This window comes from Rhinopithecus bieti, unplaced genomic scaffold (genome assembly GCF_001698545.2).
Source record: "Rhinopithecus bieti isolate Rb0 unplaced genomic scaffold, ASM169854v2 scaffold_28547, whole genome shotgun sequence".
NCBI lineage: Eukaryota > Metazoa > Chordata > Mammalia > Primates > Cercopithecidae > Rhinopithecus > Rhinopithecus bieti.
In genome coordinates this window covers 884,916-899,051 of record NW_016813480.1, presented here as the reverse complement: position 1 = coordinate 899,051, position 14,136 = coordinate 884,916, and the positions used below count along the sequence as shown (strand labels likewise).

Sequence of the window (14,136 nt, the reverse complement as noted above, 5' to 3'; positions counted from 1 at the left end):
CCCCTCCCCATAATAGGCCCCAGTGTGTGATGTTCCCCTTCCCGAGTCCAAGTGATCTCATTGTTCAGTTCCCACCTATGAGTGAGAACATGCGGTGTTTGGTTTTCTCTTCTTGTGATAGTTTGCTAAGAATGATGGTTTCCAGCTGCATCCATGTCCCTACAAAGGACGCAAACTCATCCTTTTTTATGGCTGCAGAGTATTCCATGGTGTATATGTGCCACATTTTCTTAATCCAGTCTGTCACAGATGGACATTTGGGTTGATTCCAAGTCTTTGCTATTGGTGCCACATTTTCTTAATCCAGTCTGTCATGGACATTTGGGTTGATTCCAAGTCTTTGCTATTGTGAATAGTGCCGCAATAAACATACATGTGCATGTGTCTTTATAGCAGCATAAAATTTATAATCCTTTGGGTATATACCCAGTAATAGGATGGCTGAGTCAAATGGTATTTCTAGTTCTAGATCCTTGACTAAACCAGGAAGAAGTTGAATCCCTGAATAGACCAATAGCAGGCTCTGAAATTGAGGCAATCATTAATAGCCTACCAACCAAAAATAGTCCAGGACCAGACAGATTCACAGCCGAATTCTACTAGAGGTACAAGGAGGAGCTGGTACCATTCCTTCTGAAACTATTCCAATCAACAGAAAAGAGGGAATCCTCCCTAACTCATTCTGTGAGGCCAGCATCATCCTGATACCAAAGCCTGGCAGAGACACAACAAAAAAAAGAGAATTTTAGACCAAGATCCCTGATGAACGTCGATGCAAAAATTTTTTTTTAATCTCTTTGTGACAAGAGGGCTATGTCTTCTAGGGAGCATGCTACCTGATAGAACGTGCTGGATAATTCAGAAACATCCTGAGTTGCCATTCCACAGGCAACTGGACAATCTTTAAATCTGCTGTGTGTGTCTGTCGAAATCTGTGACTCTTTTCTGATATTGCGACTTCCTTTTCATTAAAGTAGCTCAGCTTTTCTTGGGAATCCTTCATCCATTGAACTCAGGGACGGGAGGGGATGCAGTCTCATCTGCCTGCTCAACCCCTGGTGAATCTGGGGTCTGCTGGTCTCTGAACACACAAGAAATATGTGTCCTTCCTCCCACTGATTCCGCTTCAAGTTCCGATGTCCTGTTATTTCAGCAAGAACATCCGATCTGTTGTGTTCCTAGGCATCCAGTACAGTGATCCTCTTAGATTCCTTAAATTTAAAATTTCAATTTAAACTAGGAAAATCACAAGGTAAATTTTTTAAATGAGCTTGTAGCTTTAATCTTTCATTAAAATCATCTAAACCTTCATACTTTGCTATAGTTTAATTATGTCATAAGAAAACAATGGTTTTAAATTTTTAAATTTCCATTATAATGATAAAAGGCTTATTACAAGAAATTGCAGTCCTCTGTCTGCCCACCCCTCCCATTTCAACTCCTACTCCCCAGAGACAACAGATTTCAAATAACTTCACTGATTCTTCTGATACCATTCTATGATGGTATCAGTGATACCAGGTCCACCATTCTAAGAAGATGCTGTGTTTCTCTCTTTTCCTTTCATCAGTTTTGGATATTTATCATTACAGCAGTGGAGAATTCAGCTGTCTTACTGCATATTCTTACTAAACATATCCCTTTCTTCAGACTTCCAAAATTTGGGAGATTAGCAGTAACTATTTAACTGTGTAGATCCACTTAAACATTTGCATTTTCTTCTGCCTCTGCCACTCCTGAGACAGCAAGACCAACCCCTCTTCTTTCTCCTCCTCTTCCTCCTCAGCCTACTCAATGTGAAGATGATGAGGATGAAGACCTTTGTGATGATCCACTTCCATTTAAGAATAGTAAACATATTTTTTTTCCCTTGGGGTTTTCTTAATAACGTTTTCTTTTCCTCTAGCTTTACTTTATTGTAATAACACAATATATAACACACATACAAAATACATGGTAATCAACTGTGTATGTTATCCATAAGGCTTCTGGTCAGCAGCAGGCTATTAATAGTTAAGTTTTGGGGGAATCAAAAGTTATTTGTGGATTTTCAACAGCACAGGGGTTGGTGCCCGTAACTCCCACGTTGTTCAAGGGTCATCCGTATGTGATTATTATTTGTAATTTGCTGATATTCTTATTAGTGTACTATGATGGTTGGTTTCTTTTGTCATGAAACTTCCCCGCCACTGCAGTTAGTAAATGCCATATGAGGCTGGTATTGCTAATTGCTGCCCAATAGCCATTTCATCTTCCTCATTGCTGGCTGAACGCTGATTTAGTTGTTATGTTCACCCCTTTGCCACTTAATTCAGTAACTCCGGATAGTGCCAAGCCAGTCACCAGAGCCCCATCTCCTGCCCTGGGGAGAAGAACCTGCCGGGCTTGCCTCTGGAAGGTTTCTTTATCTTAGAGAAACAAACAAGGAAGACACATCCTCCCTGCAAAGCCTGTGGATCACTTACTAAATGCAAACATCCAAGCGCGTCAGGACCATCAGTTTTTCTCGCTGGATCTGCTTTCCACCGCCTTCTGCCTTTCTCTTCCAGTCTGAACTGGTTCATCTCTGGGCCTGGCCACCACCCATGTCCTTTCGGCTTGTCTGTCCTGGCTTCCCTGTCTTCTTCATTTACATAGTCATTTCACAGAAGCATGTTCTTTAGAGGTTTGGGGAATATACATATATTTGAATTTTTGCATGTTTGCAAATGTATTTATTCTGTACTCACCCTTGATCTGATAGTTTAGCAAGATATAGAGTTGTAGATGGAAATCATTTTTCTTGTGGTGTTACCAAATACTTGCTTTTGCTGTTCAGAAATCGGTTGCCACTGTGATTCCTTTTATATGTGATTTATTTTAAGTCTTTTGAGGATTTAGGGCTTTCCATTTATTCCTAGGACACTGAAATTACTTGATGCTGTGCTTTGCATATTGCAGTTTTTTTTTCTAGACTTTTGGTGGGCCATTGTAATTGGGAGACTTGTGTTTTTCCGTGTTGAGAATTTTCTTGTTTTGTTTCCCTGGTAATTTGCTACTTTTGTTTTCTCCATTCTTCTTCCTCTTCCTCTTCTTTTTTTTTTTTTCTGCATATCTATTAGAATTTAGAGTTCCTAGGTTGATCTTCTAATTATTTTATCTTTTCTCTCTTAGTTTCTTTTTTTTGGGGGGAGGGTGGTTTCTAATTTCTGAGAGATTTCCTTGACTTTAATGCCTTCTTTGATTTTTACATTCTAATTGTCATATTTTTTGTTTCTCTAGGCACCTATTTATTCTCTGACTGTCTCTTTCTATAGCATCCTATACTTGTTTTATGGACACTGTTATCCCTTTGAAAAAATTAATTAGAATTTTAAAATATTTTTTCCTGTCTTTTAAGTGGGGAATACACAATCTGTGGTACAGCCATATAATGGAATACTACTCAGCAATAAAGAGGAACAAACTATTGATACATGTGACAATATGGATGAACCTTGAATGCAATATGTATTGTATACTACTATTAACTATAATAAATAATACCCAACTACTTTTATTAATGATATATCAGTAATATTAATAATATAGTATAATAATATAATCTAGGTTTATCCATATTAAAAATGAAAGAAGCCAGAGTTGAAAGGCTGCATGTTGTTTGGTTATATTGATATGACATTCTGGAAAAGACAAAACTATAGGGATGGAGAATAGATTATATTTGCTAGTGGCTCGGGGAGAATAGCTGATTGCAAAGTGATAACATGAGAGAAGTTTTTGGGGTTATCAGCTGTTCTGTATCTTAACTGTGTTTATGGTTTCTCTGTGTATATGTCAAAACTTACAGAACTATAAACCAAAAAGAATGAATATATTGTTGTGAATGAAAATCTTTTAAAAAGATTTTCTTATGCTTTCTGTATTTTTTAATGCCTTTATTCATTTCAAGTCTTTTTTACATATTTGATCATTTTTTGCTATTCATTCATATTTAAGAATCAGGCATTAAAAAGCTGATTGAAATCTAGGGTCACATATTATGTGTTGTATGCATTTGCTCTAGTAGGTGTTGAGAGTGTGGCAGATAAAAAGCTATAAAGGCCAAGCGCGGTGGCTCATGCCTGTAATCCCAGCACTTTGGGAGGCCGAGACGGACAGATCACAAAGTCAGGAGTTTGAGACCAGCCTGGCCTATATGGTGAAACCCCATCTCTACTAAGATATACAAAAATTAGTTGGGCATGGTGGCACGTGCCTGTAGTCCCAGCTACGCAAGAGGCTGAGGAGGAGAATCGCTGGAACCCAGGAGGTGGAGGCTGCAGTGAGCTGAGATCTCACCACTGTACTCCAGCCTGGGCGAGAGAGCAAGACTCCATCTCAAAAAAAAAAAAAAGGTATAAAATGCTTACAGACACACACGCACACTTGCACACTTACAGTCACACACAGAATGCTGCTTGGGTTTTCCTCTTCTTTTTCCTCCCGTTTTTCCTCCAGCCTCCTTGGAACCAAAATCTGGCTTTTGGTGGGGAGTGGAGTCTAGGGATCATTTGTCCAGCATTACTTTATTCTTTCCACATTAATCAGAGGACTTGCCATCTCAAGGGTCCCCCTTTCCTTGCCACTTTCCTCACATGTCCTTGGCCTACAGGACTTTGGCCTTTTCTAGGCTAGGACCCCCTTCCTTCTTTCCTTTGGGGTTGAGAAGGCCACCACATGCTGACCACACTCTCAGCCTGTCCGTCTGCTTGGGAAGCTCTGTCCCACTGTTGTGGGGAGGTTTTCTTCCTATTTACTTGCTCTGTCCCAATCCCTTTTGACATCAGAGAGTGCTCCCATTGAGAGCTGAAAACTGTATTGATCAGAATTCCTGGTTTCTCCTCCCCCATCAGAGCTGTCCTCACACTTTAGTTAGAAAGACCACCTAACAGTAGACTTGAAACAGATTTCTCTGGTCAGGAGAAGGGGAGTCGGTGTATAGCTATGCTAGTCCTAGCAGTCAGATGGTGGAGGACTGTCTGGGCTGCTGCTGCAGTCCTGGAGAGCTGCCCCTGGGAGAAGGGCCCCTGGGGTCAGGAGCCTCCCAGGAAGCTGTCAGGACCACCTGCCAGAGAGGACGCATTAGCATCGTTGCTCCCCTTCCCATGCCTAACACTTATGCATACATGTCGTATATGTAAGAGGATGTGACTGAATCACTAAACCGAATTGACTAATTAGCTTTTTAACTATTTTATTTAAAAGATAAGAAGCCTGAGACCTATGGAATTTCTTTGAGAGTCTTTGATTAAAATGGATGTGTTTGGGTATTTAACAGTGAATTTCTAAACTGATTTTTAAATATTTAAAACATGCCCATGAAAATTCATACTTACTCAAGTTTGTGCTTTTGAGAATGTTTGATTTTTGTTGCATCGAGAAATTGTCTATTCTGATAATGAAGATGTATGAAGCCTCAACCCCATCCTGAAAATGCTGGCAAGACAGTTTTCCCCCCTTGCATTATAGATTGGGTGCTATTCAAACACACATCAACATGCTGCTCTTTTAAAAAGCACTCTTAAATTTTGTTGGGAATATAAATATCTTTCACTATTTTTCTTCGATCTTTGGTGAAATGTTGGAGGATTACTACAAGTTACCCAAAGCAATCTTACTCATTTATCTCAGTTGAACAGAAAAACCAGTCATTCTCCCCAGCATATTATCATTTATTTTTCCTTCATGCTTCTGGGCTGAGTTGGTTCCTAACTGAATAATACGGTTTTCCTTTTAATTTATTTTCATTTCCTTATCTCTTCCTTAAGGATATTCCAAGCCTGCTGATCCAAAATGCTTTGTTCATTACAAAGTCTAACTAATGAAAACGTAGAGTCTTGTGATGGGCCCTGGGACATGAAAGCGTCTACCTTTCCATTTAGTTGGAGGGTTTTGCACTCACCTGTGCAGTTTATTTAATTGCTTTCTGGTTGTTACAACTTTTTTTTTTTCTTTTTTTTGCTTGGGCTGCATCATGGTGTCACATATTCAGCTTCATCCTTCTAGAGATCTAGTTCATTTGACAGAAGAAAGGATATGAGCTTCTGATGAAAGATAAAAGAAACTCACCTTTAGGATAAAAAGGAATTTGAAGGAGCCCTGTGTAAAGCGACCTGGTGCAGGCTTTTGAGCTGTAAGTGAACCTCACTTCACTCCTGATGATGTTAGAATGATTTATTTCTTCCTTTCAGATAGCAAACCATCCCTGAGGTTTATAGCCTGCAGTCCTGCAGATAAGGGCGGGTCATGTGCCACCTTCATCCATTCCGTGAGTCTAAGGCATATGTAAGAGAGTCAAGGGCGTGCAGCTCAAGTGTGCCTCCTGCTCCGAAGTAAACCCATGTGGCGAAGCTGGGTGGAGAGTGGCATAGCAGAGGAGCTTGAGTAACTGTCCATGCTGCCCTTTCAGTTTTCACCAACCCGACTCACCCCTACTCCTGGGAATCAGCTGCCTTCCCTGGAATTAGCTTTTCTCCCCACCTGCTCAGGTGGATTTTGGGATTCTCCAGCAGCTACTCAGTCCAGCCTGTCCACATTGCAGAGGAGAATAAGGCCATAGGATTTGTGGTAGGAAGGAAGAACTGGAGAGGGTTTGTTGGGAATATTCATATAAGGTGTTTGTGGTTGGGAATTAGGAAGGGAATAAATTAGTGAAATATTACAGTGCTATGTTAATACTCAGGCAGGGGACTACTTAGAAAGAAATATGCTAAAAGAGTGGGTCCAGGCCAGGCGCGGTAGTCCCAGCTATAGTCCTGGCACTACAGCCAGGAGTGCCTGGCATACGCCTGTAGTCCCAGCACTTTGGGAGGCCGAGGCGGGTGGATCACAAGGTCAGGAGATTGAGACCATCCTGGCTAACACAGTGAAACCCCCGTCTCCACTGAAAATACAAAAAATTAGCTGGGCGTGGTGGCGGGCGCCTGTAGTCCCGGCTACTCGGGAGGCTGAGGCAGGAGAACGGCATCAACCCAGGAGGCGGAGGTTGCAGTGAGGCAAGATTGCGCCACTGCACTCCAACCTGGGTGACAGAGCGAGACTCCGTCTCAAAAAAAAAAAAAAAAAAGAGTGCGTGTCCAGTCTCAGTTGCATTCAGGTGCCAGGCAGCAGGTAGCAGAGGCTATGAAGCAACCAGGTGTATGTTACTAGGTCAAGTAACCACTGCAGAAGGGGAAAGTGTATGCCCTGCAAACATACACTTGAATTCCATTTTAAAAAGCACCGTTGCCTATTCCTGTGACAACAAAAACCTTGTCTGATTCAGCTCTTGGGGTGCTACTTGAAATGCCTATAGGAAAAGTACATTGTCTTTTCTGTAATTCAGGGTATTTCCTTTTTTCTCCATTTGGAGTCCGTGTCTCCTTTTTTCAGTCTTCTGTTAATGAACACAAGCACATAACATTGGGATTGGAGCAGTTTGGATCTTATCTGTTATTTTTTAGATGGCATATTAATCTTCAGTATGTTGGCTTTTCAAACCTGTCTCATGAAGTAATGGCAGAGAATTTATCATCAACTCTTGATGGTCAAAGCCAGTGTTCTTGTTGCCATTTGAAGCTGCCAGTGTTTTAAACTAAATTTAAAAAAATTTCCTTCCTTCACCAGAACAGATAACGCTCAGTTTTCTGGTAAGCAGATAGGGTTGCATATAATTGAAATCCATAGATCAATCCCATGCTTTATTTTAGGTATTATTTTACCCTCTTTCCTTATGAAATCATTTTTTAGAGCGAACAGTGTTTGACAGATTTGAGTTTCCCAGTGGCTTCTTTTCTTTAGAACTTCACCACTGGGGCAGCAACAAGGAACTAAAAGGAAATGGGTAGCTGGGGTTAGAGGGGACATATACCTCTGGCATCACTTACAAATCCTGTACTCAGACCTTGAATGATACAGCCCTTCCTTGTGTGTGAGTGGAGGGAGGTCAGCCTGATACTTTGTTAAACTAGCCACACACACACATGCATATACGCCTACAGACACACACATACCTACATTGCAGAGAGACTCAAAGATCTCATTTCCCCACCTCTTCAATTGAGATTTCTGTCTTTTCTTGCCATTACATGGTACTTTGTATTTCTGTTTAACAGCGTATTTTATTATACCCTGTCTTGCTTTTATTAGTGATTAGCTATATGTACGTTCTATCCTTTTCCCTCAGGAGATAGCAATTTCTTCAAGGATTAAGACGCTTCTTTTCTTTATTTTCATTTCCTATTGCTCCTTGCACTGTGTGTTTTAAGCCAGTAGATGCTCAGTAAATCAGGTCCATCTTAGAGCCGTTGCCTTGCTTTTCTCACCTCCCTAACCCAGGAGGCCTTGTTCCATGGAGGCTGCAGTCTGTCAAGGGGAAAAGCAGCAGACTGAGGCTGAGGAGCCAGGCCCCACCCTGCTGTGACAGCGCCTACCTGTGCGACTTTGAGTAATTCTCACAGTTACTCAAGACTGCCATTTCCTCATTTATAAAACAAGAGGGTTGAACTAATTAATATTTGTTTCTTCTCACTTCTAACATTCAGTGATTAATATACTCTTAGCAAGACATGACCCAGAAAGCTAAATAAATTAAGAAAGACACCATACTAATTAATTCAACAGATAATTTATTGAGTGCCTACAATGTATGGAGTACTAGCCTAGTCACTGGGATCTGTGGTGAGCAGGGCTTACCCATCCTTACTTTCATGGAGCTTTCATTCTATTGGGAGAGGAAGACAATGAACCAATAAACACATAAAATAGCTGTTAAGGGCTGGGAAAGAAATGACAAAGGGCTGTGACTGAGGATAGAGGAGGACCATCCAGGAAAGCCCTTCTGAGGAGGGACCCTTTAGGCCGAGACCTGAAATGTTAGAAGCGGGAGAGTCAAGCATGGAGCATGCAAAGCTGTGTCAACAGCAAGGCAGAGGTGGCTAGAGCCAAGAGTGAGGGAAGTTTCACAGGGCCATGCAGGCCAGGGCAAGGCTGCCAGTGGGGATTTTGTAGCCAAAATGACCTGATCTGATTAACCTGCCAAGATATTCCCCTGGCTACCATGTACAGGGAGAATGGCTCTTTAGAGAAGCAAGAGCGAAGTCCGGGAGCATGGTAGGAGACGTGTGGCTTCCATGGGAGATGCATTCTGCATGGACTCCTCTTCCTCCATAGAAGGGAATAAATCACTGATGGACACAGTGCCCGGGGTGACTCCCAGGTGCACTGTGCTGGAGGAAAGAAGCTGGACCCAGTGGCCACCCACTTGCTGTGTGGTTATGTTTAAGCAACATTCTGGAAAAGCAACAGTGGAGGAACAGAAATCAGATCATTGGTTGCCATAGGTTGGAGGATGTTTGGAGATGATAGAACTGTAATTGAGGTGGTGGTGTGTCCGGAATTGGTGGATTCTTGGTCTCACTGACTTCAAGAATGAAGCCGCGGACCCTCGTGGTGAGTGTTACAGTTCTTAAAGCTGGTGTGTCCGGAGTTTGTTCCTTCAGACGTTCAGATGTGTCTGGAGCTTCTTTCTTCTGGTGGGTTCATGGTCTCGCTGTCAGGAGTGAAGCTGCAGACCTTCGTGGTGAGTGTTACAGCTCTTAAAGGCAGCGCGTCTGGAGTTGTTCGTTCTTCTAGGTGGGTTCATGGTCTCGCTGGCTTTAGGAGTGNATTAATCTTCAGTATGTTGGCTTTTCAAACCTGTCTCATGAAGTAATGGCAGAGAATTTATCATCAACTCTTGATGGTCAAAGCCAGTGTTCTTGTTGCCATTTGAAGCTGCCAGTGTTTTAAACTAAATTTAAAAAAATTTCCTTCCTTCACCAGAACAGATAACGCTCAGTTTTTCTGGTAAGCAGATAGGGTTGCATATAATTGAAATCCATAGATCAATCCCATGCTTTATTTTAGGTATTATTTTACCCTCTTTCCTTATGAAATCATTTTTTAGAGCGAACAGTGTTTGACAGATTTGAGTTTCCCAGTGGCTTCTTTTCTTTAGAACTTCACCACTGGGGCAGCAACAAGGAACTAAAAAGGAAATGGGTAGCTGGGGTTAGAGGGGACATATACCTCTGGCATCACTTACAAATCCTGTACTCAGACCTTGAATGATACAGCCCTTCCTTGTGTGTGAGTGGAGGGAGGTCAGCCTGATACTTTGTTAAACTAGCCACACACACACATGCATATACGCCTACAGACACACACATACCTACATTGCAGAGAGACTCAAAGATCTCATTTCCCCACCTCTTCAATTGAGATTTCTGTCTTTTTCTTGCCATTACATGGTACTTTGTATTTCTGTTTAACAGCGTATTTTATTATACCCTGTCTTGCTTTTATTAGTGATTAGCTATATGTACGTTCTATCCTTTTCCCTCAGGAGATAGCAATTTCTTCAAGGATTAAGACGCTTCTTTTCTTTATTTTTCATTTCCTATTGCTCCTTGCACTGTGTGTTTTAAGCCAGTAGATGCTCAGTAAATCAGGTCCATCTTAGAGCCGTTGCCTTGCTTTTCTCACCTCCCTAACCCAGGAGGCCTTGTTCCATGGAGGCTGCAGTCTGTCAAGGGGAAAAAGCAGCAGACTGAGGCTGAGGAGCCAGGCCCCACCCTGCTGTGACAGCGCCTACCTGTGCGACTTTGAGTAATTCTCACAGTTACTCAAGACTGCCATTTCCTCATTTATAAAACAAGAGGGTTGAACTAATTAATATCTGTTTCTTCTCACTTCTAACATTCAGTGATTAATATACTCTTAGCAAGACATGACCCAGAAAGCTAAATAAATTAAGAAAGACACCATACTAATTAATTCAACAGATAATTTATTGAGTGCCTACAATGTATGGAGTACTAGCCTAGTCACTGGGATCTGTGGTGAGCAGGGCTTACCCATCCTTACTTTCATGGAGCTTTCATTCTATTGGGAGAGGAAGACAATGAACCAATAAACACATAAAATAGCTGTTAAGGGCTGGGAAAGAAATGACAAAGGGCTGTGACTGAGGATAGAGGAGGACCATCCAGGAAAGCCCTTCTGAGGAGGGACCCTTTAGGCCGAGACCTGAAATGTTAGAAGCGGGAGAGTCAAGCATGGAGCATGCAAAGCTGTGTCAACAGCAAGGCAGAGGTGGCTAGAGCCAAGAGTGAGGGAAGTTTCACAGGGCCATGCAGGCCAGGGCAAGGCTGCCAGTGGGGATTTTGTAGCCAAAAATGACCTGATCTGATTAACCTGCCAAGATATTCCCCTGGCTACCATGTACAGGGAGAATGGCTCTTTAGAGAAGCAAGAGCGAAGTCCGGGAGCATGGTAGGAGACGTGTGGCTTCCATGGGAGATGCATTCTGCATGGACTCCTCTTCCTCCATAGAAGGGAATAAATCACTGATGGACACAGTGCCCGGGGTGACTCCCAGGTGCACTGTGCTGGAGGAAAGAAGCTGGACCCAGTGGCCACCCACTTGCTGTGTGGTTATGTTTAAGCAACATTCTGGAAAAGCAACAGTGGAGGAACAGAAATCAGATCATTGGTTGCCATAGGTTGGAGGATGTTTGGAGATGATAGAACTGTAATTGAGGTGGTGGTGTGTCCGGAATTGGTGGATTCTTGGTCTCACTGACTTCAAGAATGAAGCCGCGGACCCTCGTGGTGAGTGTTACAGTTCTTAAAGCTGGTGTGTCCGGAGTTTGTTCCTTCAGACGTTCAGATGTGTCTGGAGCTTCTTTCTTCTGGTGGGTTCATGGTCTCGCTGTCAGGAGTGAAGCTGCAGACCTTCGTGGTGAGTGTTACAGCTCTTAAAGGCAGCGCGTCTGGAGTTGTTCGTTCTTCTAGGTGGGTTCATGGTCTCGCTGGCTTTAGGAGTGAAGCTGCACACCTTCGTGGTGAGTGTTACAGCTCATAACAACAGCATGGACCCAAAGAGTGAGCAGCAGCAAGATTTATTGCAAAGAGCAAAAGAACAAAGCCTCCACAGTGTGGAAGGGGACAGGAGAGGGTTGCTGCTGGCTGGCTTGGGCAGCCTGCTTTTATTCCCTTATCTGGCCCCACCTACATCCTGCTGATTGGTCCATCTTACAGAGAGCTGATTGGTCCGTTTTGACAGAGTGCTGATTGGTGCGTTTACAATCCTTGAGCTAGAGGAAGAGTCACAGAGTGCTAGTCCTCTAAGTCTCCTCTAGGTTAGCTAGATACAGAGTACCAATTGGTGGATTCACAAACCCTGAGGTAGACACAGAGTGCTGATTGGTGCACATACGATCCTCTGGTTAGATGTAAAAGTTCTCCAAGTCCCCATCCAGTTCAGGAGCCCAGTTGGCTTCACCCAGTGGATCCCGCACCAGGGCTGCAAGTGGAGCTGCCTGCCAGTCCCCAGCAGCAGCGCCTGCACTTCTCAGCCCTTGGACTGTCAAGGGGACCAGGCGCCAGGGAGCCGGGGGCAGCACCTGTTGAGGCTCAGGCTGCGTGGGAGCCCACTGCAGGGGAGGAGCTCAGACATGGCTGGCTGCAGGTCCGAGCTCTGCCCCGCAGGGAGGCAGGTAAGGCCCAGCCAGAACTTGAGTGCGGAACCAGTGCGCTGGCACTGCTGGGGGACCCAGCGCAACCTCCACAGCTGCCGACCCAGGTGCTAAGCCCCTCACTGCCCTGGGCGGGCCGGTTGCTCCATGTGCGGGGCCTGCCAAGCACGCGCCCGTGCCCTCTGGAACTCACACCTGCCTGTGAGCGCAGCCCCGGTTCCCACCCGCGCTTCTCCCTCCACACCTCCCCGCAAGGCTCCGGCCTCAGCCAGCTCAGAGAGGGGCTCCCATGGTGCGGTGGCGGGCTGAAGGGCTCCTCAAGCACCGCCAGAGTGGAAACTGAGACGAGGAGGCACTGAGAGTGAGGGCTGCTAGCACATTGTCACTTCTCAGTGGGAGATGCAAGATTGTATGCCAAAACTCACAAGACTGTACAGTAAAAATGGTGGTAACTGCATGTCAGTTATACTTTAGTAAAAAGCAGAATAACATCCAGAGCAAGAAAAAGATGTCCCGGTTTGAATGATGGTCATTCTAATTAGGTGCTCTGGTCATTCTAATTAGGAAGAGTTTTTCAAGGAAAGGGATGGAGCAGGAAGTGGGGAAATGGAGAGATAGAATGAAGAGTGGCATGTTTTTCTCTTGAGGGTAGTAGGTATTTATTGAACAAATAATTCCAGAGTACTCATTCTGTGTCAGGCCCTGCTAGGCACTGGAGAAGTACTTATAAATGAAACAAACCCATGTTGGAGCTTAAGACTTCTGTATGAAGATGCAAATGTGCATGCCCGTTAACACAGGGATTCTGCCTTTAGGAATTTATCTGAAGGAAGTAAAGGGTGCCATAAAGTTGTGCATTCACTGATTTTCTGTGAGAAGTTATTTAACAAGATAAAAATTGAAGACAACCTAAACTCTTGACAGTAAGGGGAACTGGTGAATAGATTATAGTGTAATTGATTATGACTTGGGAATATTCGATGATAAAGTTTTTACTACATGTATTTATATGCACAGTGAAAATTGGGGTTATAGAACTCATTCCATGTGTGTAAAACAAAAAATCGAAAATACTACATTTTACCTTTTTTTATATATCTAATGAAGATTCATTTCTTCTTTTTCTTCTTTAATTTTTTTATTTTTTATTTTTTATTTTTTATGTATTTTTTAGATGGAGTCTCGCTCTGTCACCCAGGCTGGAGTGCAATGGTGCAATCTCAGCTCACTGCAACCTCCGCCTCCTGGGTTCAAGCAATTCTCCTTCCTCAGCCTCCTGAGTAGCTGGGATTACAGGTGAGTGCCACCACCCCAGCTAGTTTTGTATTTTAGTAGAGACGGGGTGTCACCATGTTTGTCAGGCTGGTCTCGAACTCCTGACCTCGTGATTCACCCGCCTCAGCCTCCCAAAGTGCTGGGATTACAGGTATGAGCCACCATGCCCGGCCGATTCATTTCTTTTATAATTGGCAATGTGAGTAGTTCCACTTTGGAGAAAAGGTCATCCAAGACAAAAAACAAAATAAACATTAAGCACAATCGGCAAGGAATGAATGTACTTTATTTTCTGGGTGAAATTCTCCCCTGGAAAGGACTTTTTTTTTTTTTTTTTTTTTTT

The 14,136-nt window shown here is 43.3% G+C and overlaps 1 protein-coding gene across 2 annotated transcripts in view; it reads left to right on the top strand.

The window, feature by feature from the left end:
• Positions 1-14,136, top strand: part of MTUS2 (microtubule associated scaffold protein 2) — a 472,062-nt gene that overhangs the window by 3,805 nt on the left and 454,121 nt on the right. The window lies entirely within an intron of this gene.